This window comes from Halichoerus grypus, chromosome 2 (assembly GCF_964656455.1).
Source record: "Halichoerus grypus chromosome 2, mHalGry1.hap1.1, whole genome shotgun sequence".
NCBI classification, from domain to species: Eukaryota; Metazoa; Chordata; class Mammalia; order Carnivora; family Phocidae; genus Halichoerus; species Halichoerus grypus.
Genome location: NC_135713.1, coordinates 57,806,538 through 57,830,346, shown reverse-complemented (window position 1 = coordinate 57,830,346; position 23,809 = coordinate 57,806,538). Strand labels below are relative to the sequence as shown.

The following is a 23,809-nucleotide window of genomic DNA, read 5'->3' as shown; positions in this document are numbered from 1 at the left end:
TTTACAGAAAACGTTTGCTGCTCCTTGTTCTACCATAAGAACCTTCAAATATTTTATATGGAGATAGATTAATTTGGATGACTCCCCTTAACTTTCCTCCAGACAAATTCAACCCCATGGCAAGGAAATTTGAAGGGAACTTGAATGGTTATCTTACTATGTAGGGCTTCTGAAACCATTCATTGGCCTCTCTCAACAGTTGTGTTGTTTAGTAGGGATCATGAGCCCATTTGACAGAAGAGAAGACTGAGGCTCCGAAAGGGCAAGTGTTTTGCCCAATGCCCTTCAGTTGAGGAGATTGCAGAACCGGGATTCATACCTTGCCTGTCTGACTCCAAATTTTGTCTCCTTTCAGCTCAACCTCACTTCTTCCCAGGGTAAAGGAGAGAGGCCTCGGCAGTGGGAGAGGATGTATCTAGGCTTTCCCTTTTTCTGCAGAAGGGCTGTGGAAAGGGGTCATGTGAGCAGCCAAGTCACAAGGAACACAAAAGCCAGAGAAGAAGGGAGGTGGGTCTTGCTTTCTTCAGTCCACCCTCACTGTGGGGTAGATGGTGGAGCAAACCCTAGATACCTTGTCATGCTGGGAAGCATAACAGTTGTTTGTCAGGCAGCAACAGAAAACCAACAAGAAGAAGGCCTGGGTGATAAAAGCGCATTTCATGGCCCATGTTGCCCGTGCAATGCCGATTGCTGGAGAGAGAGCCTGGTCCATATGGCTTCTTTATGGGGGAGACGGATGCCACCAGAAGGGCTGCAACCAGGGCTGAAAGCTAGTCTTGGCTCTTGCACCCACTGAAAGCAGTTTGCTAGGCTTTGGGGCAGGCTGGAGCCAATCTCAGATGCCCTGAACTTGTGCAGTGGGTGTGAGAAAGGTGGTGTGTCCACAGGCCTGCAGGCATCACCAGTGTGCCTGCTGCAGCTGTAGACATCTCTGGTTGAAAACAGGACCAAAGCACCTCTTGCAAAATAGCCTTTGGGCTCTGAACCTAGGAAGACAAGAGGGCACAGGGGAAATGATGGTAAATAACACAACCATGTAACAGCAGCTACAATTTGTTCAGTGCTTACAAAGCACCAGCCATTGTTCTAAACCCTGTAATCTTCATGATCTCATTTAATCTTCATGACCATCCTGTGAGGTGGGTATAACTATTCCATTTTATCGAAGAGGAAATGAAGCTCAGAGATGGTAAAAAATTTGCTCAAGCTAATGTGTAAACGGTGGAGCTGAGAACTGAATCTGCCTGAGACCCTAACCATTCCACATACCAGGGGTGGGAGGTGGGAAAGCCACAGACATAGAGCAAACTGTCACGAAGTAGCTTTGCCGTGCGGATACGTAATTTTGCTTTTCTGATCCTCGGTGTCCAATGTTTGAAGGGATATAACAGCCAGGGTTGTGGAGACAATCAAAGGTGATGTATATTTTCAGCCTAAACCTATTGTCTGATTCAAAGTAAGAGCTCAGCAGGCCCCTCTCCATTTTTCCCTCATCCTGTATTTGATAAAACACAAATCCAAGCTTTTCCATCACTACCATCATTGTCCATGATACTCTGCTGAGCTCTGCAGGGAGTGAGATACACAGACCCAGCCTCTCCCTTTAAGGCATTTTCCACCTGAGATGGACATATATTTATCCATGTATAAATGGATACGCATTTATGGACCATGGCAGGGGGAGAGAACATCCCACCAGAGGTGAATGGAGCAAGAGGTATTTGTATCACATGCATGTCAAGGGAAGTTGCATTTTAGAGGAAGACGTTTTTATAATTCATTCATCTTTGCTGAGCTCCTGCTCTGGGAGATAGAAAGCAAAGAGAATTTTGCAAGTGTGCAGTTGGGACAGGTGAGGGCTGGCTGTCACTTGTCTTTTGATCAAGCTGCAAAGGCTGTTGGTTCAGTCATCTCCTCCCCTGGAACTGGCAAGGTTTGTGATGTACTGATGAGTTGGGCTTCAATAGGAGAACTTGATACACAAGAGAATTAACATTGTTTTGTGTTGTACTACGTGCTGCGCAAGTTCTTTCACTGGCATTTTTCTTTCCAACCCTGTGAGGTGGGTATTAGTCTTATGTCCATTTGACATTGAGGAAAGAAGTTTAAAGAACATATGGTCTCAGAGTTAGGGAGAGATGAAAACAAGACCAGAACCCATGCCTTCCCAACTCCGGAGCTCATTATCCGCTACACATCAGGTGATGTCTTCACTGTGAGGATAGGTACTCCCTTCATGCCCTCCACGTTTCTCATGACATCCCAATTGTCTCCAAAGAATTTCTAGGAATTATTCTAGGGTCTGTGTATAGCTTCTTGAGGTCTGACCACTTCCAGCTAAGAGGGCCTGGGCTTTTTAGTACTCTCAAGATTACCACTGACAGAAACCTGAAGCAAAGTAGAATAAGGAAAAACAAGTGTCAACAATGACAATAAGAAGCCACAAGAGAGGATTGATGTTACAGCTCACAAGGTCCTAGGCCTCGAGCCCACTGGGTCTTTGTGACTCTCTGAATCTCATCTCTGCATCTCTCTACCTAGGAGCATTAGAGGAGCATCTCTCTACACCATTCCATCAGGTGTCACCCTGTGATGAAACCCTGGCAGGCTGACACCATATCCTTAGAGCTTTGGTCCCTGGAGCAGTCCCTGAGGCCAGAGCCTGGGCCTATGATCAACCCAGTCTGGATCACATGCCCACCTGCTATTGCTGAAAGGAAACCAGATGGATTCTAGGCATACAGAGCTGAGAGCAAACATGCCTCAACCAGGTGGAGCTCTGACTATGATGCCAAAGGTCACAGTCACCTTATGTCCAGAACACTACACCTCTTCAAGCCAACAGCCATGTCTTGCCATTTTCCTTCCTGGTCCTTCATAAAATAGGGAAAACACATCTGCAGCTCTTCCCAGGATTCAACCATGGGAGCTAAAAAAAAAAAAAATAGGACTGGGGAGTCATCAAGGCTGCTAGAAGAGCAGTAACATTGAATTTGTAAAGCTGGGAAATAATGGGAAGGAGGGATGCAAACTCGGGAAGCCAATGCCTCTTGTTTCCAGAGCTAAGAGGCAGCATCCTTGAAGGTTGGCAGGACTTCAGGAGAACAGAGGAGACTTGATGGAAGTCTAGATCTCTCCTCTGCCTCCCTCTCCAGCTTTCATTCCTGCCATGTCCATGCTCACTTCTTTTACTCCTGTCATTTCAAAACTGTCTTTTGCAGTTCAGAAATTCACCAGGTTTTATTTTTTTCTGCATCTTTATGCCTTCTTATTCATACCTAGAAGGCTCTTCTCACATCCTATTGTCTAATTAAATGTCACTTTTTAAAACTCAGCCCTCATCTCTCCTCCAGGAAGTCCTCCCTGATGACACTGGTTTTATGTATTAGAAAGACTTCTTCTGGCCCTAGCTTCCTGGGTGAACTATTTATCTGAGCATCAACCATACCCACTCTTAAGACTGATGCTTTGCCTGCCTTTCTACCAGACTGTAAACCACTTGTGAGTGGAAAATTGTGTTTGTATTTTTTATTAGCAGAGTTTAGAACAGTGCTAAAATATTTTTGATGGAAAAACTGAGTAAGTGATATCTTAGCTCAGGCTGCTATAACAAAATACCTTACACGGGTGGCTTAAACAACAGACATTTATTTCTCACAGTTCTGGAGACTGGAAGTCTGAGATCACGGTGCCGGTATGGTTGGGTTTGGGTGAGAACTCTTTTCCTGGCTTGCAGATGGCCATCTTTTTGTGGTATCCTTACATGGAAGGGGTTGGGGGAGGGAGGGAGAGAACTCTCTGGTCTCTCCTTATAAAGGCACTAATCCCAACATGAAGACTCTACCTTCTTGACCTCATCTAAACCTAGTTACCTTCCAAAGGTCTCACCTCCAAATACCATCACATTAGAGATTAGGACTTCACCATCTGACTCTTGGTGAGATACAAACATTCAGTTCATAACAAATGGGAGCAGTGCCACAGAACCAATGTTGATTTTGTAGAACTCATTACCTCAGAGGACTTCAAGGTGGAGGATATGAACATCAGCCTTAAATGTCTAGATACTCATTTCCCAAATGTGTTCTGTCTTAATGGATGTTCAGCAAAAAGAAAAAGAAAAAAAAAAAGTATCCTGGTCAGATAAGTTTGTTCTAAAGGAAATATGGAAGACTTCCTGATTGCAGGACTTCTTCACGCCTTTACTTTGTTAAGATGCATTGTGAATTTCCAGGAGGTGCAAAGAAGCATGCAACTAGTTCCCAAACATTTTTTGACTGTGGAATCTGTGTTCATGGTGCATTGGGTGGGACTTGAGATTTATAGCATACTCGTATTAAGAAAATATGAGGTTAGAAATTTTTTTAAAAGATTTTTATTTATTTGACAGAGAGAGTGAGAGAGAGAGAGAGAGAGCACTCACAAGCAGGGGGAGAGGGAGAAGCAGACTCTCCACTGAGCAGGGAGCCCGATGTGGGGCTCGATCCTAGGACCCTGGGATCAGGACCTGAGCCAAAGGCAGACGCTTAACTGACCGAGCCACCCAGGTGCCCCATGAGGTTAGAACTTTGTAAAATTAGGTTAATCCATAGGTGAAAGATCCATAAAAAGAGCCTGAAAAAAATACTGAGGGCAATTCAGTATTTCCTCTGGGAATGCCATAGTGATCAATCCAGGTTGGTGATTCTGAGGTGCCATTTAATTGCCATCTCAGTTTGGCCTTCAAGAGCCTTCTCATTCTTGGTTCTGATACAGGGCCACGGTCCCCCTCCAGGCACTTCCCTCCACTAAGGTCCAGAAGCATTTCAGAGGCTTTCGTAATACCCAACCTCTTTCTCAAAGCTTCCCCTGATTTGCTAGAAGAAAGGTGTCATTTTCCCTCCACACCAGTTGTCTGAAGATGCTGGTCCTCTCTCCCTCCCCAGGCCCACCCCCCTTAACATTTCCTCTTTGACTCTATCTTTGGGGAATTCCTCTGGCCTCAAGGGCAGAGAGTAGCTGTCGACTACAGAGGCATTCTGAGCGGGTTGTGGGAACTCAGATCCCTGCTTGAATCCAGTATTCTCATCCCAGCCCCACCCAGTTTCCCTCCAGAGGTGGAGTGAATTCTTCCCAGCTGAATCCTAAGAGATGGATGCCTGCAAATAGTCAGCACCTCCCCCAAAGCAAAGAATATTTATGCATTCACAGGGTGGGCTCTATTCCAGCCTAGGGACCTTTCCTGCTCTGCCACCCTGTCCCTCAGGACCCTGGTCTGATCCATGTACCTCCTGTGGGGAGAACAGCAACTAAATGGGGCCTCAGAATCTCCAACCTGGATTGATTACCATGGTGCTCCCAGAGGAAGTACTGAATTGCTGTCAGATACTTTTTCTCTTTCCTGAGGCTTCAGATCAAGGGAGTGCTACACCATCTCAGGGCTGCTGTCACCTCTGGAATCTTGGTGTCAGACACTTGCACAGAGCACATAAGCACAAAGGAAACCTGCAACACACACTCTTAACTGCCCCCCCATCTGCCTACTCATTTGTTTGACCCATTATTACCCCCATGCTTTTGCTTGTGCCGTTTTTTACTGCCTGGGATGCCCTGCCTTCTCTTGCAAGGCCTATCCAAGTCTAGAAAAGATGTCATGTGGTTCTTAAGAGTGAGGGTTCAGGATGCCTGGGTGGCTCAGTCGGTTAAGCGTCGGCTGTCAGCTCAGGTCATGATCCCAGGGTCCTCTGCCTGCCTCTCTCTCTCTGTCTGTCTCTCTCTCTCTCTCTCTCTGACAAATAAATAAGATCTTAAAAAAAAAAAAAAAGAGTGAGGGTTCTAAGTTAGGAGATTATTGCAAACATTAAATGAGGTATTCCTTATAAAGCATTTAGCACACTGCCTGGTGTTCAGTGAATGTCATTTGCTTTTATCTCATCCTCAAGCCTAAACCCTCCCCATTCAATGAAGACCTTGTGGCAATCTCATCCCACATGGGTCCCCCAAATTCCTCACTGTGATCTCCAGAACCACCTTGATCACACTTCTGATGATACTGTTTGCATTGTTTTAATGGACTGCTGGTCATCTTCAGTGTTATTAAACAGGGTACTCTGTCTGTTTCTTTTTCTCCAGCCTACACGGTTGACAGTCATGTTGTCTGCCAGGGTCCACTACACACACACAGGCCGGTTGATTTACTGGTCTGTTTAATTCAGCTGCCTGATTGGCTAAAATCAAAGATTTGGAAAAATCACCCTTGTTCTTCTTGCAGCCACCCTTTCATTTAAAGAGCTTGCAAAATGGTGATCCCACAGATGGAATCCTGCCCACAGATATATTGTGTTTGGCCTGCATAATTTAAAAAAAAAAGAGTTGACTATATTTAAAAATTGAGAGTGTTCATATAAAAATCCAGACTGTTTGTTCCTCCCCCCAAATCAGGAGCTCTGGCAGGTGTAGAGGCCCTGATTCCCATTTGGCAGCAGTCCTCAGAGCCAAGTCTTGGGAGCCCCTTTTGAGGAGCATGCTTTCTCCATTTTGCTAAAATTCCCATCACTGTTACTGCCCCACATGGGCCTTGTTCATTTATTTTCATGACCCTTGTAGCCTTTCACATTTGGGGATAAGACCTTCTTCATTCCCTAGCAGCATGGCACAGAAGAGGTAACTGAGGCCCACAAAGCCAGGGCCACTGATCGGGCAGTGATGGTGGAGATCATTGAGGGGAAGATGACCATCAGGCTGCTTCTTCATTCGCCTAAACGAAGAGCAGGCCCCTAACAGGGTTCCCTTTTTCTTTGCTGGATTTGGAAATTGTTGAAGACCCTGCTGGACCTTTCTCTGATGGTTTCCACAGTCCTTTCACTTCTGAGAAGGAGGCAAGGCCAACCTCATGACCTCTAGCCCGTACAGTAGGGTACCCAGCAAAGTCGAGGTCCTCAATGCTCTTCTGGGGATTCTGAAGGCCAGTGGGGGGAGGCAACACAAGCCTTTCAAGTGTGGGTGTCTGAGTAATCTGCCACCTCCAGTCCAACAAGACCAAATCCCCTCCTTTGGGTGCAGTCAGGGAGGCATGGAGAGAATCCCACCTCGGCATCCCCCAGGAAGTCCTGCACCTGGACACACCATTCTCTGTCCCAGGAAAGGCACCCCTGAGCTGCCTCCCTCACGGTACAGGCCTTCCGCCCGGGAGGAGGGCTGGACTTGGTCTCTGTGGCTTGCTGGACTCGGTCCTAGCAGTATCACATGGTCAAGATCAGGCCTTGTAGCTCCTCTGCCTGGTAAGGCTTTGCAAATAGGGAGTTTAGAGGAATGGGTAGGTCTGTTTCTAATTGAGACGGTTACTTCACTTCATCTCAGAGTCCGTGGGTCAGGGCCCTGATTTTGTGGTAATGCAGCTTCTCTGTAAAGTTCAGGCCTCTCTGTCTCCAGGTCTTACTTGTGTTGTTGCCGGCAAGTGATTTGGGGTGCGCTAATTACTGCCTGAACCCAGCAGCAATTCTCTGTGGTAAGAGAGACTTCCCTTGCCATGGATCCCCTCTCTAATTTTCTGCACCATGAAAACTTCCATTCTCTCTCATTTGACATCTCAAAGTTCCTGGGCTCAAGACCCTTTTACATGGAAAGGTTTGGGAGAAGCCAGCTAATTTATTTTCCCAAGTTATGTCATCGAAAGCTGGTTCCATTATTTATTCTAGAAAAATGTGTGTTTTCATACACTTCGTGTGTAGACATACCATAAAATGATATATTAATCTGGAAGGGTCCTTTGAGATCGTCTCGTTTAGGCATGGCAAATAGATTACATCTTAAATGCCAACTGTGATTAGATAAATGGCGCCCAGGGTAATATGTTGAAAAGGATTCTGAGGCCCATCCAAACTCAGGAAGGCAGCATGGGATACATTACACCTGGATGCCATGGAGCCAGCACCCGGAGTGGCAGCCCATTCCCTGGGTACAGGTTCCCCTGAGAAGGTTCAGGCTCCCCATTCTACAAGTGAGGAGCTCGTGCCCGCAAACTGGAGCCAACTGGGGTGCTGCTAGCCTTTACAACACCCCAACGTGAATTGGAAAAGGAGACCCTTCCTGGGCTGACAATGCTCCAGGGTCATGGATTTGGGGTGTGTCTTAAATGAATGACTTCTGAGAAAAATTCCCAATACCAAGGTGGAGGGAGGAGAGGCATAGAGCTATCCCGGCAGGGTTTCTGGCCAGTGGCCACATCCCAGGGGTCAAGGAGCTTCTATGCCGTTTGCCTCCTGTCACCATTTCCTGTTGTCCCTCCTGAAAGATGCAGGCAGATCAGCCATCAGCCATCAGCCATTAGGAACATGTGTGAGAGTTGAGAGCTTGAAGGGGATTCTGTATAACTGAGTGATTTAAGACTATGAAATCCAGACAGAGCTGGGTTTGAATCCTGGCTTCGCCACTTTGGGGTCCTTGCCAAGTTACTTCATTTCCCAGAGATTCAATTTTGTTTTATTTTGTTTTGAAGTAGTGATACTAACACCTACCTCATTGAGCAGTTGTAAAAATTAAATGAGATGATGCATGTAAAGCTTCTAGCACAGTGTACAGCATTTAATTAACACTGTTTCAGTGAATGTATGCTATTTTTACCATCTGACGCCACGGAGCACATTTTCCCAATCAAAAGGCTCCAAGGTGAAGAATTTACCAGATCATTGAGCAGTCCCAGGGCTCTGGGACTCCGCAGTCTTGGAACAATAGAAAACAAGATGGCAGAATATTTATTATTTTCTAAAGTTATTTTTCACCTAATTAAAAATGACTTGAGTGAACAATTTTGGAAATAAGTACTTACTTACAGTTTTGCAAGACATATAGCCTACTCTCTGGAAACTATTTTCATTACCATGAGGTTGTAGAAAGGGGCTGACCCATGCTCAGAATGAATGACCCAGGAGGATGTGAGGGATTTGGGTTCTGTTGACCTATGGTACAGGAGAAATGCTTGAAGAGATGAAGAGGTGCTCCCACAGGAAATTCCCTCATTCATGCCCGTCTTCATTGCGAGAAACCTCAACAGAACATTAAAATCCAGATCCTCACTGTGGAGAGGTTAGGAAGTTCTCCAGTAATGCTCCAGAGGAGCTGTGTGCTCCCCTTCCCCCAGGTCAAAGCACTTTCCAGAGTTCACTCACTCCCTGACCCTCCTCCTCAGCACTCATCTGTAGTTGGTGCTACCAGAGGATCAGCGAAGGGGGGTGTGAGGAGGCAGGTGGGGTGAGCAGAAGGACCAGTGCCTGAAGTCAGCCTACCTGGGCTTGAATCCTCCTCTCCTTACCTCAGGCAGATTATTTAATCTCTCAGGGTCTCAGTTTTGTCATCTGTGAAATGGGTATGATAACAGTAACTAGCTCACAGAATTGCTGTGGGGCTGAAACGAGTTAGTGCACATAAGCACATCGAACAGGACTTGGAACCCAGTAAGCATTCAGTTCATGTTGGCCAACATTATTGTTACTAACACAAGGGTGGGGGAAGGGAGGTGGGAAAGTCTTTTTGGGGAATATCCCAGATTCTCCAAGTGATATGGGAACATACATGGACTTTTCTAGATAGGAAGGATCATTCTCCTCATTTCTACCTTTCCTGAGTTTACTCTCACCTGTACTTTCAGTGCTATTACTGAAGTAAACCAGAAACTGGGAAAGATGAGACCTGTAGCATTAGGGAAGGTGATATTGGCAGGGGGTGGGAGGGAGAGGGGGCACCTACCAATTCCCCAGCCCTCTATCAGTGCTTCCTGGATTAGCCTAACCACAACCCAGGAGGGCATTTCTCTATCAGTAAGGAGATGGGTGCCAGGAGAGGTGAACTGACTTGACCAAGATCTCACAGTTCTCTTATAATAAGGTCTCAGCAGGAATCAGACTGACGTGGTGGCTCTGGGACCCAGACTGTTTCCACCACCTCTGCTACTTCCCTGTTGCTCAAGAAGATCCCCATAGCCCTGCCAACAATAATACCGTTATTGTGTACCTTGATGTGTCCGCTGCTAAATGAAGCATCTGAGCATGAACACACTGAGTGAATCATTTACCAGGCAGCAGTTTTCTCATTAAGAACACGTGTTAGCAAATGAGTCTGTATCTCGGCATGAATGAGTCCTTTGGGGGTCATTGGTCTCCATGGAAAAGAAGGCCAGAAACAAAAGCAGTGATCCCAGAAGAAGAGGAGAAGAAGGAAAAGGAAAAAAACAAAACAAAACAAAAACTGGTAGTATTAGTACAGAAGCTGACCTTAGACAGAAAGGGGAAAGAATATAGTGTGTAGTTTCTGAATTTGAATCCTGGCTTTGATCTTTACTATGGGACCATGGGCGAGTTACTTAACCTTCCTGTGCCTCAGTTTCTTCATCTGCAAGACAAGCATAATGATGCTAATATTACTGACCCCATCAGTTTCATTCAGTCAACTAATGTCTGTTGAGCAGCCACGCTGAGCTAAACACTCAGATACCCTTCTGTTCCAGGTGCTAGGGACACAGGTGGGAATGAAATACCGCAGAATGCCTGTCCCCAGGGGGCTCGTGTTCCAGTAGGAAATGCACATCATAAACAAGGTTAATACATAAAACAACTGGTATGTTGGATAGTGGTACATGCTAAGAACAGTTACACAGAGGTGATAGCAGGCGGCTAGGAGAATTTTAGGTAAGATAGCCAGAGAAGCCCACAGTCCGGAGGTGACATTTGAGCAGTGACTTGCAGAAGGTGAGACAAAGAGCTATGTGGATGTCTGGGGAAAGAGCACTATTAATGAATGTATGTATGCCTGCATGGGGTTGTTTGGATGAAATAGGATCGTCAGAAATGTAAAGCGCTTAAAACAGTACCTGATGTAGAGTATGTGCTCAGTAAATGTGAGCTTATAATCAGATTAATCAGTGAAGTTGCTGTTGCACCCTCTGCTTCCAGCTTTCTGAAAAGTCATTTTCAAGCGAGGCAGAACAGAAGGCTGAAGAAACGTTTTCTGCTTCTCTTGGCAGTGTACAACACCACCTCTCTTTCAGGTTGGCCTGGGCACAAGTTAAGACTCATCACACATTCAAGGATCATGATAATGTTTCCTTGTGCATGCAGCCCTTTGGAGCTTGTTCATACTTTTGCATAGCCTGCATCACTCATTCCTTCCAACAGCCCCATGGGGTAGGTAAGGCGGGTGCCCCCCAGCTGCCCACCTCCGTTAGAAAGGGCAAAGGGATCTAGCCTTTCCTGAGCAGCTACTCTCAGAGCCTGGTCTCTGCAGTTGCTTCACGCTTATGTGTCCGCAATCTTAACCCTCCCCCGAGTCCGGTAGGACATGAGTTATCACTGCTGTTTGAGAGGTGAGAAAACCAAGTGTGGCGAGGTCTGTGGCTGGCTCAGAGAGACACAGCAGTAGTGGCCAGCTGGGGATCCCCTGGCATCCTGTGGTACAATGTCTTGTATGGCTCGCATAATGAGCCTGCCCCCATCTTTGTCCCTGTGTGTAGCCTTGGGGTGCCACCTCGGGATGGCCAGCCATGCATGGGAATCCAGGGGCAGGGCCTGTGGGAGGCTTGCAACTGAAGTAAAGTGGAAAGCAACCCAGCAAGACAGGCACAGATCTGCTAATCCTGATTGTAGGAATTTCAGAGTTAAAAACAACCGTGGGCCCAGAGAACAATAGCTCCACATACCAGCAGGAAGGGGCACGGTCACTGCCCCCCAACCCAAACAACTGCTCTTTATCCAGCAGAGCCAGGGCCTGGAGGGTTTGGCTGGGTCCAGCCCAGGAAAGGGCTGACTCACAAGGGAGGAGAGAACAGCCCAGAGAGAATGGGAAAATGCAGAAGCCAAGTTTGCCCCCAGTGGCATATAATTTGGGGCTGAGTAATGTGGCAGACAAATCACTCCCTTTACCATCCCACCCAGAATGGAAGCACACCCTGAAGCCACAGAGATAATTTTTACTAAAACAATAAAGCAAAATGGAACCACAGACTCCGCTGCTTCTTCAGGAAAAGATGCTGCGGTCCTGAGCCCCCCACCCCCACCCCTGCTTTCTAGAGTGGGACCTTTGGAAGTGAACTTTCCTCCAAGGGAATTGAATTAGCCAGAAATATTTCACATCACATTTTCCCTCCCATTGACTTATATTTACTGGTCTTGGTGGGGAGTCTGAGGGTGGTATTTAGAGGGCCTTCAAGGGAAATTCTAAAACAATAGGCTAGACTTTCAAATATGTGGTCATGTTGAGATGTCGGGTTACTTTACCCTGGCTTGGAGAAGGAGCAGCCAAAACATCTTGACTTGCTAAAATCCTTCCAGAACATAAATCACTGGGTGCTGTCAGAGCTCATTGTGAGATGGGCCAATGACCTGTCTCCCATGATCTTCCAGTTGCACATTCTCCTCTGCCCCAGAATGGCTCTCTGCTGGGCCAGCAAGCACCACTTCTGCCCAGGCCCAGAAGCAACTAACAGGGAAAAGTCTGAGAAATTTGTCTTGGTAAGTTTTACAGGAAAACTAGCCTGAAAGTCATAAGATTGGAAAGGGACAGGAATGATCATGTCACTTCCTTCCATTGTCCTGGAGACCGTTCCTGGACATCTTTACTTCCTGATTTGCCCCAGGCAAAGGTAAGCCAAATTTTCCAGATCTTTTGCCCTTGCGCTGGGCTAATAGCTCATGCTAGCTATCTAATCACTTTGATGACGTTTTAGGCCTCCAGAATCGAGAGGAAATAAATGTGAGACAATCACAACTTAAACTTTTTTCAATTTTTTTTTTTCCCCAGCCCATGAGTTTATTTTGGGTGTTCCTCCAAAGAGTATCCAGAAAAAAAGGAATAGCTATAGGAATATCCATAGCCCTCTTCCTAAACACCTGATGGATAAACAGGGGGTGGCTTGGAGAGCCTGTGTCTGGGTCTAAGATACTCTGAGATCTTGAGTCAACATTCTCAAGGTGAAAGTCACGTAGGTCAGACTGCTTTTGGCCAACTAACTGTTAGCCTGGCATGCCTTTTAACTCACTCTTTCCTAATCATTGTACCATTTTCTTCTTTTCCCTCGTGTTCATCTGCTGAGATTTGCACCCTGCATTGAAATTAAGTTCAAGTCCCCATTCTCTGTAAGCCTTCCTCCCTCAGGGCCATCCCCCCACCCCCAACTTACCTTTCTATCATGATTGGGCATGAAACCTGTGGTAGCATCTGGTGAAAAATCTTGATGGTCCCAGCCATTTAGTAACTAAGCCACGTACCATGGGCCAGCCTCCATATAAGGTGGTTGCCCTGATGTCATTTCATCCTTAGAGCAGCCCCAAGAGTTGGGGAGAGAAGCCAGACCACATTGAGATCACATGACTTCATTAAAGTCGCAACTCCTGAGAATGGGACCCCCAACCTCTGAATGCTGATGCTTTTGACTCCTAGTGTGGTCTGTGCTGTTGGATGACTTTGTGCACATGCTTATCTGGGCTTGATAATCAGGGAATACTCTGCAGGCAGGAAGCTCACATTTCTTTGTGTCCCCATGGCATCTAGCACAGCACTTCGCACCCAGAAGACCTGTGTTTCTGTGTGTTGTTTGAAAGGTAGGTATTATGCCCACTTTGTATCAATTACCAGGAGACAGGAAGAAAGGGAGCTTCTCCTCTTGCTATGAGGGGAAGGTGGTGATAGTGCATCTCAACCTTTGGGCATCACGCCCTCACGAAGAGCTGATTAAAATATCACTGGACCCACCCCCAGAGTTCCTGAGTCAGTAAGTCTGGATGGGGCTGGGTAATTCGCATTTCTACCAAGTCCCTAGGTGGTCTGGGACCTCGCTTTGAGAATCACTGTCATAATGGGAAGTATAACCCTACTTCCAATCCCAGTTCTGCCACTTACTGTCTGACCACAGGCAAGTTTCTACAACTCTGAGATACAGTAGAGTTTTCTCTAAAGGGTTTCTCTAATAACCTTATCAAGCTGTTGTGAAAATGAACTGAATATCATTCATATATATGTATGTAGTATTTCTTTACCAAATGTGGGCACAGCTCTTGCTATCCTTTATAAATATGAACTCAGGTAATACCTATAATGAGCTTAGGAGGTGGTCCTCTTATTTTCTTCATTGTTCAGAGAGATGACTGAGGCCCAGAGAGGTTCTGTGACTTGCCCAAGGTCACCTAGCTAGGTCTGTGGAGCTGGGTCACAACCCAGGCAGCCTGGCTTCAGAGTCCACATGCTCAGTGCTACACAGTGCACAATACCTGGCCCATCGTTGGCACACATTCTTTCCTGTCCCCAGGTAGGCTAAGAACAGGCCCTCCAAAAGGGGAGAGAGACTGGTTTTCTAGTTCATAGGCATATTAACCAGAAATGACAAAGAAAAGACAATGTTTTATGACCACAGCTTGAAAATCACATGCTTGACCTCCCTTCTGGATACCAATATGGTTGGTAGGGAGTGGCTGTTTTCTCTTTAAACTTCTCTGGCACCAAGGTTTATCATTGCTCAGGAGGAGGGTGCTTAAAAGAAGCCTTGTGGACTGAAGGAGTGTAGGAGGTGGGTTGCGGGTCAGTAATAAAAGCAGAGAGAAGTTTGCAGCTCCCCCGCTGAGGGCCTCGGGATTCTGGCCAACAGGCGGGTGCAGAGGCACGGCCTAAGGAAGGGGCAGTGATGGACAGGGTGGGAGGGGAGCACATAGTTTCAGCCTGGCCGGGTAGCTGACACCGAGAGGGCAGGCAGTGGGAGAATTCCAGCTATGTCATGGGAAATGGCTATAGCCAGGGCTCTGATTAACAGCCGACCACAAATCCTCTGGGACCCAGCCAGGGGTCAGGAGACTGGGGCACACTGAGATGCCAAATGGTTGCTGGATTTTATTGTCAGAGAAGGAGGTGATTTTGACTGTTATCCCTGGATGTGAGTGCTGGCACTGCCAGGAGCTGAGAGCTGGGTGGGGATGTGGGAGTAAAAGGGAAGCTAGAAAAATCCACTTTTCCTTCCAGGGAACATAGAGGAAAGACCAAGCCACGCTGATGGGGCTTGGCATAATCTCAAAGCTTTTTGGCCACCCTCTCTGAAGCGTTTCCACCCTTTCTTCTTCTCTCAGCAAGGTGAGTCATCGAAGACTCCCATTGCCATGTTGGAGACATAAAAGGGGATACTTGACCTAGATGCCTCAAAGCATAGAGGGGTTGGGATAGCAGGGCTTCTGGGAGAACAGACGATACCAGTGAACCCCCACAGTCTGCTCAGTTGACATGTTGGGCTTGGAGCTGAACAATGAGATGTGGAAAAATCCACTTTCAGAGTAAATAAGCTCAGTGCCCAGCCTATAAATGGGGACCCCTGTGGGAACAGGACCGGGTCACCTGATTCATTCTTCTAGCTTATCTCAAGGCCCAGTACCATGAAGCCTTTATAAATGCTTGTTGAATTAATGAGGGGACTGATTGATTAATTGATTGTGTCCAATAGAAAGGTCTGATAGATAAAAGCCTTCTCTGGGCTCATGATGGTCCTGTGTGACTGTGGAAGGAAACCTTTCAGTCAGCCTAGAGGAAATGAGACAAGAATCTTTTTTAAAGGGATTTCACTGGGTTTCACAGTACATTGTTTAGGTTAACAGGTCAGGCCCTACAGTTAGACTTCTCACGTTTTTACCAGGCAGATGAGATGTGTGACCCTGGGCAAGTCACTTAACTTCTCTGAACAGTAGTTTCCTCACCATTATAAAATGAGAAAAATAGTATTTCTTCCTTTTCAGTTCATTAAAATAATCTTCTGAAGGGCTTGGTAGACCTTGGTAGACAGTGATAGACCCATAGTAGCTTTCAGTAAGTATAATTCTTTGGTATTAGTGAGGATTGGGTTTAACTGCAAGGAATAGAAAAATCCCACAGTTAACAGGTTTTAAACAACATAGAAATTTATTTATCTCTGAACTAAGAATCATGGAGAAGTCCAGAGTTGGTGTAGCAGCTTTGCTCTAACAAGTACTCCAAGAGCCAGGTTGCTCTAGCTTTTAGTTCCATTATCTCTATGTTGTGGCCATACCGTAATAATCTAAGTTGGATGTCAGCCATCACCTACATCTTCTAAGAGACAGAATGGAGGAAGACTCAAGAAGAACATGTGCCAGTTGCCTTTTAAGGGAACTAGCCAAGTAATAGTTTTGCTTACATCATATTAGCATATATTTGGATCATGCTTTTTTTTTTTTTAAACCCATAAATCTGTGCCTTTAAATTGGTATATTTAGGCCATTTACATTTAATGAAATTTATTGCAATTATTGGCCTGTTAAGTCTGCCATTTTATTTTCTCTTTTCTGTTTGTTCTTTTTTCTTTTTCCTCTGTCTTCTTTTTCCCACCTTATAGTGGGTTACATGAACTTTTTTTTTAAAATTCCATTTTGATCATCTGTAGTGGTCTTGAATGTCTCTTTTTTGTATAGCATAGCGGTTCCTCTAGGTATTACATTATACATACTTAACTAATCACATTCTACTGGTGTTGACAATTTACCAGTTTGAGTGAAGTGTAGAAATCTTCGTAATCCCCATTTATGTCCCTTTACCATCCCCAGTTTATAATAATCATCTTAAATATTTCCTCTAAATACACTGAGGACACTAGCAATATAATTTTCGCTTCAACCACCAAACATAACTTAGAAAACTTAAAGGAAAAGGAAATAAAGTTACCCATATTTTTACTCTTCTCATTGTTCTTTCTCTTTTTTTCTGATGTTCTTCCTTTTTGTTTAGAGAATTTCCTTTAACCCTTCTTTCTTTGTAAGCTATATCTGCTAGTGAGAAATTCTCTTAGTTTTATTTCATTGGAGAATTCATTCTGAAGGATGTTTTTGCTGTATAGAATTCTGGTTGACAGTTGTTTTTTTGTTTTGTTTTGTTTTGTTTTGTTTTAGCTCCTGAAAAAACTTGTGTCACTTCTTTCTGGACTTCATGGTTTCTGATGAGAAATTTGCTGTTCTTTGAATTGTTTTTCCCCTGTAGGCGTGGTGGTATTTCTCTTTCACAGCTTTCAAGATTTTTTCTTTTGTCTTTAGTTTTCAGAAGTTTGATATATGTCTCTTGGTATGGATTTCTTTTTGTATACTCTGTTTGAGTCTGCTCACCTTTTTGATTTATGTCTTTTTCCTAATTTGGGAAATTTTCAGCCATTATTTCTTCAAGTACTCTTTCAGCCACGCCACCTTCCTTTCCTTCTGGGTCTCCAGTGACATGTTAGATCTTTAAGGCTCTGTCCATTTCTTTTCAGTCTGTTTTCTCTCTGAACTCTGAAGAATGACTCTTGAGATTGAGTCATTTCTATTGTTTTATCTTCAAGCTTATCAATTCTTTCCTCTGTCCCCTCCATTCTGCTGTGGAACCCATCCACTGAATTTTTCATTTTGATCAATTTATTTTTCAGTTCTGAAATTTCCATTTGGGTCTTCTTTTATCTTCAATTTCTTTGCTGAGAATTTCTAGCTTTTCATTTATACCAAGTATGTTCTTTCTTGCTCGTGAAAGCATTTTTATGATAGCTACTTTATTTTTTTAAAGATTTTATTTATTTATTTGACAGAGAGAGGCACATCAAGAGAGGAAACACAAGCAGGGGGAGTGGGAGAGGGAGAAGCAGACTTCCCGTGGAGCAGGGAGCCCGATGCGGGGCTCGATCCCAGGACCCTGGGATCATGACCTGAGCTGAAGGCAGAGGCTTAACGACTGAGCCACCCAGGCACTCCATGATAGCTACTTTAAAATCCATGCCAATGTTGGCATTTTTTGATTGTCTTTTCTCATTTAAGTTGTGATTTCCCTTGATCGTGATATGACAGATGATTTTCAATTAAAATTGAATACTTTGGGTATTATGTAATGAGACTCTGGATCTTATTTAAATCTTTTGCTTCCGCTGGCTCCTGACATTGCTCTGGTAGGGGGAGGGGCTGGCACTGCCTTATTACTGCCAGGTGGGGGTAGGAATCCTGATTCCCCGCTTGGACTCCACTGATAACCTGGAAAAGAGGACTCCCTATTACAGCTGAGTGGGAATGGGAATTTCAGCTCCCTGCTAAACTTCTGCTGATGCTATCTAGCTGGGAGGGCAAGAATACCGTATTACTACTTCCCACATGACCTCACCAACAGCACAAGGGTAGGGGGTGTGGAAGTGGTCTTATTACCACTGGGTGGTGGTAAAAGTACTGACCTTCCTTGGGACTCCTCTGACGCCACTCCAGTGGTTAGGTCACTAGGAAGAGCCACCTTGTTCTCTACCACCAGGTAAATCTAGAAGACCAGGCTCCCCACATGGTCTCCACTGATACCATGGGGAAGAATTTCATTGCCACTCAGCAAGGATAACATGCCTTTATCTGATGCCACCCAACAAGGGCTTGGGGTTGTAGTGAGGCTCATGAGAGTAGAAGTCTAACTTCCCCACTCAGCCATTGCTGGAGGAGGTGGGGCTACAGCTTTTTCTGTAGTGTTTAGCTAGAGTAAAGTTGTGAGTGGCTGGAAGTTTTCTGTTTGCTAGGCTGCCTCTGTTCTGCTCCTTAGACTAGGAGAGGAGGCTTTATTTGTCTGTGCCCATTGGCATATTCGGGTTGCTGGCTTCACCAGCACCAGGTCTGGGATACATGAGGCAGAAAAAAAATCCAGAGGATACACCACCATCCCATTTCTTGGGTTCCAAGTCCCTAGCCAGACTGCCTTCTTCTATCCATCTTTTAGAGTCTTCTGATATTTGTTTTATATCATATCTTTAACTTAAACTCAGTTTTGTAAATTAGTTCTTTGTAAATTAGTTCTTATCTGACTCACAGAAGACTCACAGAAGAAAAAGGAAAAGTATCTCCATCTACTCCAGTTTCCCAGAAGGGGAAGTCCTGTAAAATGGGCTTTTTAAGCATTTTATCAAGTATCTCAGTGGTTCTGACAGAGCAGACCTTTGATGATTTGTACCATGGTTTATTCATATATAAATCTACCTTTAAATCCCCTGTGTTTTTGTTTTTTTTTTAAGATTCTGCTTTGTGCCCATCAGAAATGAGATGGAAGATGCTTTCTACTTAACTCTTGATGAAAAGCTGCTCTCAATGGGAGAAAAAAGGCCAAGACAGGGCAAAGAAGGACAAAGAAGGGGTAGAGATGGGCCTTCCCACCTCCACAGCCTAGAGATTCTTCTCTTCCTGCAGACACCAGGACCAGGCTACTGGAGCAGGAAGACTTGACAGGCTAAGCAGGACATTTGTTATAGTAGGCACTGAGGGTGGGAATCAATCAGGGTGTCCTCAGTTCAGGTCATAAGGGCCATTAAATGGAATGTTGCTTGGCCGTGTGTGTGTGTGCGCGCGCACGCACATGTGTTGTGGCTTTCTGCAAGGTATCTGTCTTAAAGGAAACCATGTTTTCAGAGTGTTCCCTTTACCGTTACAGTGATTTCTTACTTCATCAGGATGGAATGAGCTGGGATGAGAATTGTTGGTGTTCCCTTTAGCAGTCAGAAGAATGAACTAGGTGGCTTATAATAAGCTTGACATTTCCTGAAATGTTTCCTGAAGCTTCTATGGGCTAGTAAGTTGCAAAGGTCTGTGGTCAAGAATGTTGGAGAAATCCAAGGTTAAAATAAGTTAAATACATTTCTTTATTGTGAAACTTCTGAGAACCTTAAATGTGCTGATACACATTATAAAATCTGCAGTGTTTCCCAAATTTACTCAGTCACAGATCCATTTTGTTACAGGGTATTGATGGATGCTGGTGTCCTAGGGAGAAATCTTACAGGAAATATGCTGCCATAGACGAGGTTTTCACAATTTTGAAAAGAAGGAGTCCTGATGGCCCTTCTAATAACCAAGGTGCACAGCCAAACTCTCTCCCCACCCATGCCCACCTCTGTTGCTCCAGAAGGGGCAACACCGATTTGCATCTGTCACTTGGGGAACTAGCTACTGATGTCTTAGATCCATGTCTTCTGCAAATGCTTATTTTAAAGGAAAGGAAAAGTCCCAAGACTCTGCCATGGGTTTCCCACAAAGAATCAAGTCTCCCGAGTTACACAGGGGTACAGGCTCAGCCCACTGATGGGGCTTCATATCTTCCTTCTTCCTTCTTAGTTGCAGCCCTGTATCCATGTTAGAATTGAAAATTCTGCTCATCAAGGGATGGTTTGCTTCAATGATTTGATTTTAACCTAAGACAAAAGGTTTCTACCTTAGCAGCTTGTGGGGCAATGGGGTTTTCAATAAGTTAATTTCAGATCCAAATTGTTCATGATGTTGCATTATGTAAACGTGACTCGGGCCAGGAGAAAGGCTCTGATTGCTATCAGTTGCAGACACCGAGGTGTTGACAGTGGTTGGAACAGTCTTGCTTTGTCTGAGTAGGAATGCAACCTCCGAAAGCTGACTGCACTGATAGGGAAGACTTGAGTGAATTGTCCTTTTGTCGAGGCAAATATGTGGATGTGCTTTGTAAATTAGTTCTTATCTGACTCACAGACACAGGGTTCAAAGGCTCAAGCACCAGCCACCAACACTAGGTTACCAAAAACTGCAACCGCATGTGTATATTGTAGTTACTTTAACCAGGTCTTAGTTGAAGCTAGTAGGCTAAAATGTCTTTAACTTTCTCATCCTACTTGATCCTTAGAGATTTTTAGATGGCTTCCTCTTTTAATGTTCCTAAGTAAAGCATTCTTTTTGCCTTGAGATAGGCCCCCAAAATGGCTTGGTCTGAGATGGTTTTGAAGGTTAATTTGGAAAAGCCTTGGTGAGCTTATACATTCAAAAGAAACATTCTGACTACACATGTTCATTTTCTCTCATTCTCATTCTCAGTTTGCTACAGATTTCATAATAAATTTTAGAATTCCCAAATTTCAACACCACATAATTAGTATAATAACTAATATTTATTCTGTACTTAAAAGGTACCAAGTACCATGCTTTCCTTTCTATTCATTATCAGATTTAATTCCCTCAGCAACTCCATGAGGCTATTTTGACTTTACAGTGAGGAAACTGAGGCACAGAGTAATTGAGGAACCTGTTCATGGTTGCAAAGCTCTAGGGCTGGAATTTGAAGCCAATAGTCTAACCCCATAGACTAGGCATCTTCTTTCAGGACAGGCCTGGGCACAGCCCCATTCCTGGCATTGAGATGAGACAGACAGGCAGAGGCTGGACCTAGAACTCAAGGAATAAGCAGAAGGGGCATAGTGTAGGTGATGACAACAGGAAGAACCCAGGAAGTGGAGAGTGTGGCTTCAGGTAATGCCAAGGAGCTATCAGCATGGGGAGGTACAATTAGGAGTAATGGGACCAGAGCAAAGGATGAAGTCAGGAGTCTGTGTTACCCAGAGATCTAGAAGGGCTGGCAGCAAGCACCAGGGTAGTTTTTCAAGGTCTCTGCTGGGTACGTAGGGTTCAGGACCCACAGGTGAAGGGACTCAGGTGCCACATAGTTCCTTTCGATGGGGTCAGGCCAGAGGAAAATATCTGGAACCAATAACCAGAACCAGAGTCCAAAGTGGAGACTGAAGGCAAAATTTGATTTGAAAGGTCAGGGTTAGAACGAGAGCTAAAGCCATATTGATGATGGAGAGTCCCAACATGGGAGGCAGAGATCCCCAGATCCTCTCCGCCCAAATGATCATTAACTCCTAGTTTTTTTTTTTTTTTTTTTTTTTTTTTTTTTTTTAAAGATTTTATTTATTTATTTGACAGAGAGAGAGACAGCGAGAGAGGGAACACAAGCAGGGGGAGTGGGAAAGGGAGAAGCAGGCTTCCTGCCGAGCTGGGAGCCCGATGCGGGGCTCGATCCCGGGACTCCAGGATCATGACCTGAGCCGAAGGCAGTCGCTTAACCAACTGAGCCACCCAGGCGCCCCATTAACTCCTAGTTTTAATTCAAGACAAACCCCCTAGGCAGAAGGCAAGCAAGCTCTGCCTGACACACAGCCTGTCCTGGAGCCAAAGAGAAAACCCAGGCCTGGGCGTTTCCAAAAAAAATGCCAAGTATCTGAATATTGTCTGACAGTCTGTTAGTGGAGATAGGAAAACAGCAGACTTGGGTGTTGCAATACCACCTAGCCGCTCACGCAAATAAAACCCTGTCTGCTGCCACAGTTTACAGGATATAATATTTGTTGAGAGAATGGGAATTCTACAAAGGGACCTGTAAACTGCCCAATATAATTTCCATTGCATTGTAAAGTCTGGAAGTTGGAAATGAAGTTTTTAGACTTGAGGGGTTGTTCGGGGAGAGAAAAATCATTGTCAATGTGCCAAATACTGGAAACCTGCTCTGAGTCAAAGAGGGGTTGCAGGTCCTCCTGCCCTCCTCCTGGGCCCAAACAGAGTGAGCGGTGGGCCCTGGAACTTGGTTTGCGGCAGCTTGTCAGTATGCAGCTGTGAGTTCTGAAACCTGGCCCACATCAGCACAAGTGATGTCTTACCCAGACACACGCCATAGGAGATGTGAACTGGATTGAAATCAGAGCAGGGAAGGCTGTGGGGACCTCAGTGCCTTCTGAAGATATTTTTAGAATGCTTTTAACCTGAAAAAGGGAAAGTGCTACCCTTCTGGAGACCATGAAGCTGAGAATGGCTCATAGCTAAACCAGGCTAATACTTAATTTGGGGGCAACGCTGGGCTGCTCCCCGGGGTTGGGGCGGAGGCGCCGTTGTTATGCTCTGGGAATGTGACATGCAGGGGTTGGCTGTCATCATAGCTGCCCCACGCCCTCTCTTTAGCCTGAGACTGGGACACCAGCAGTGTCAGGGAAGGAAATAATTATTCCCTGTATTTGTGAATGTGGTCTACAGAGCACAGGGACAGATTTTCTACCTGTGACGCCACTCGATACACAGACCTCTTGCCCCTACTCTTTTGATGAGGATCTTGAGGATCACACATGTCCACCCAGCTCTACAGGAGACCCTGCCTTGAGATTCTCAGTCCCTACACTCGGCACATAAAGCAAAAAATGCTGTAGGGTCAAAATTACCGAAAAATAATGCCCTGCGAAGGCGGTGCCTGGCCACTTTGCCCTCCGGTTGGCAGAGATCAGTTTCTTCAGTAGACTGCCGCAGCTCTCCTGGACTTGCATTTAGAAGTCAGGTTTCATGAAGGGGGAGTTTCTTAATGCTCAGCCTGCTGGGATACCCACACAGGAGAAGCACCTGGAAGCTGAGGCTGTACGCGAGGGCAAGTGTGAGTCCTTGGTCCCCACTCTCTGGAGACATTTAGCTTCTGAGCAGCGTGGTAGCTAACAATGCCAGTCACTGACTTCCTCTCTCTTCTCTGTCACAAATGCATGTAGTTGAATTGGCCCGATTGAAATGTGTGTGTGCTGGGATTGTACTGGAAGTTTTGGAGCACGGCATTCCAGCCAGAGGCCCCTGAGCTCTCAAAGCTGGGGCTCTTAGTGCCACTGTCATCCGGCCTCCCTTGGTCCAGTGTTGCCTGGCTATGGGAACTGTGTCCGTTAACCTTTCAGTAATATTAATAATAATAATAATAATAATGGCAACAAGTATTGAGATCTCAGCTTGCAATAAGTGTTGTCCAAGCTTTATCTTCTTTGCTCTTCAGACAACACCTTGAGATAGGTGCTCCAATTATCCCCATTTTATCAATAGGGAAACTAAGGCACAGAACGATTAAACCAAGTCACTCAGCTTGTAAGGGGCAGGATTTGTACCCAGGCTTAGGCATCTCCCAAGTCCCTGCTCTTAATCACTTTGCTCTTCTGCCTCTGTCACACCCTTTTCCTGACCACTGAGCCCTGAGCCCATATACCCTGTTAGGAAGGCGAACC

At 45.3% G+C, this 23,809-nt stretch overlaps 1 protein-coding gene and 1 long non-coding RNA gene across 2 annotated transcripts in view; both read left to right on the top strand.

Annotated features, from left to right (window-relative positions):
* SLIT3 (slit guidance ligand 3) overlaps positions 1-23,809 on the top strand; it is a 592,234-nt gene that overhangs the window by 130,161 nt on the left and 438,264 nt on the right. The window lies entirely within an intron of this gene.
* Positions 12,404-17,860, top strand: LOC118544801 (uncharacterized). Its single transcript, XR_013445611.1, has 2 exons — positions 12,404-12,610; positions 17,564-17,860. It is a non-coding gene; the product is annotated as an uncharacterized LOC118544801 (long non-coding RNA).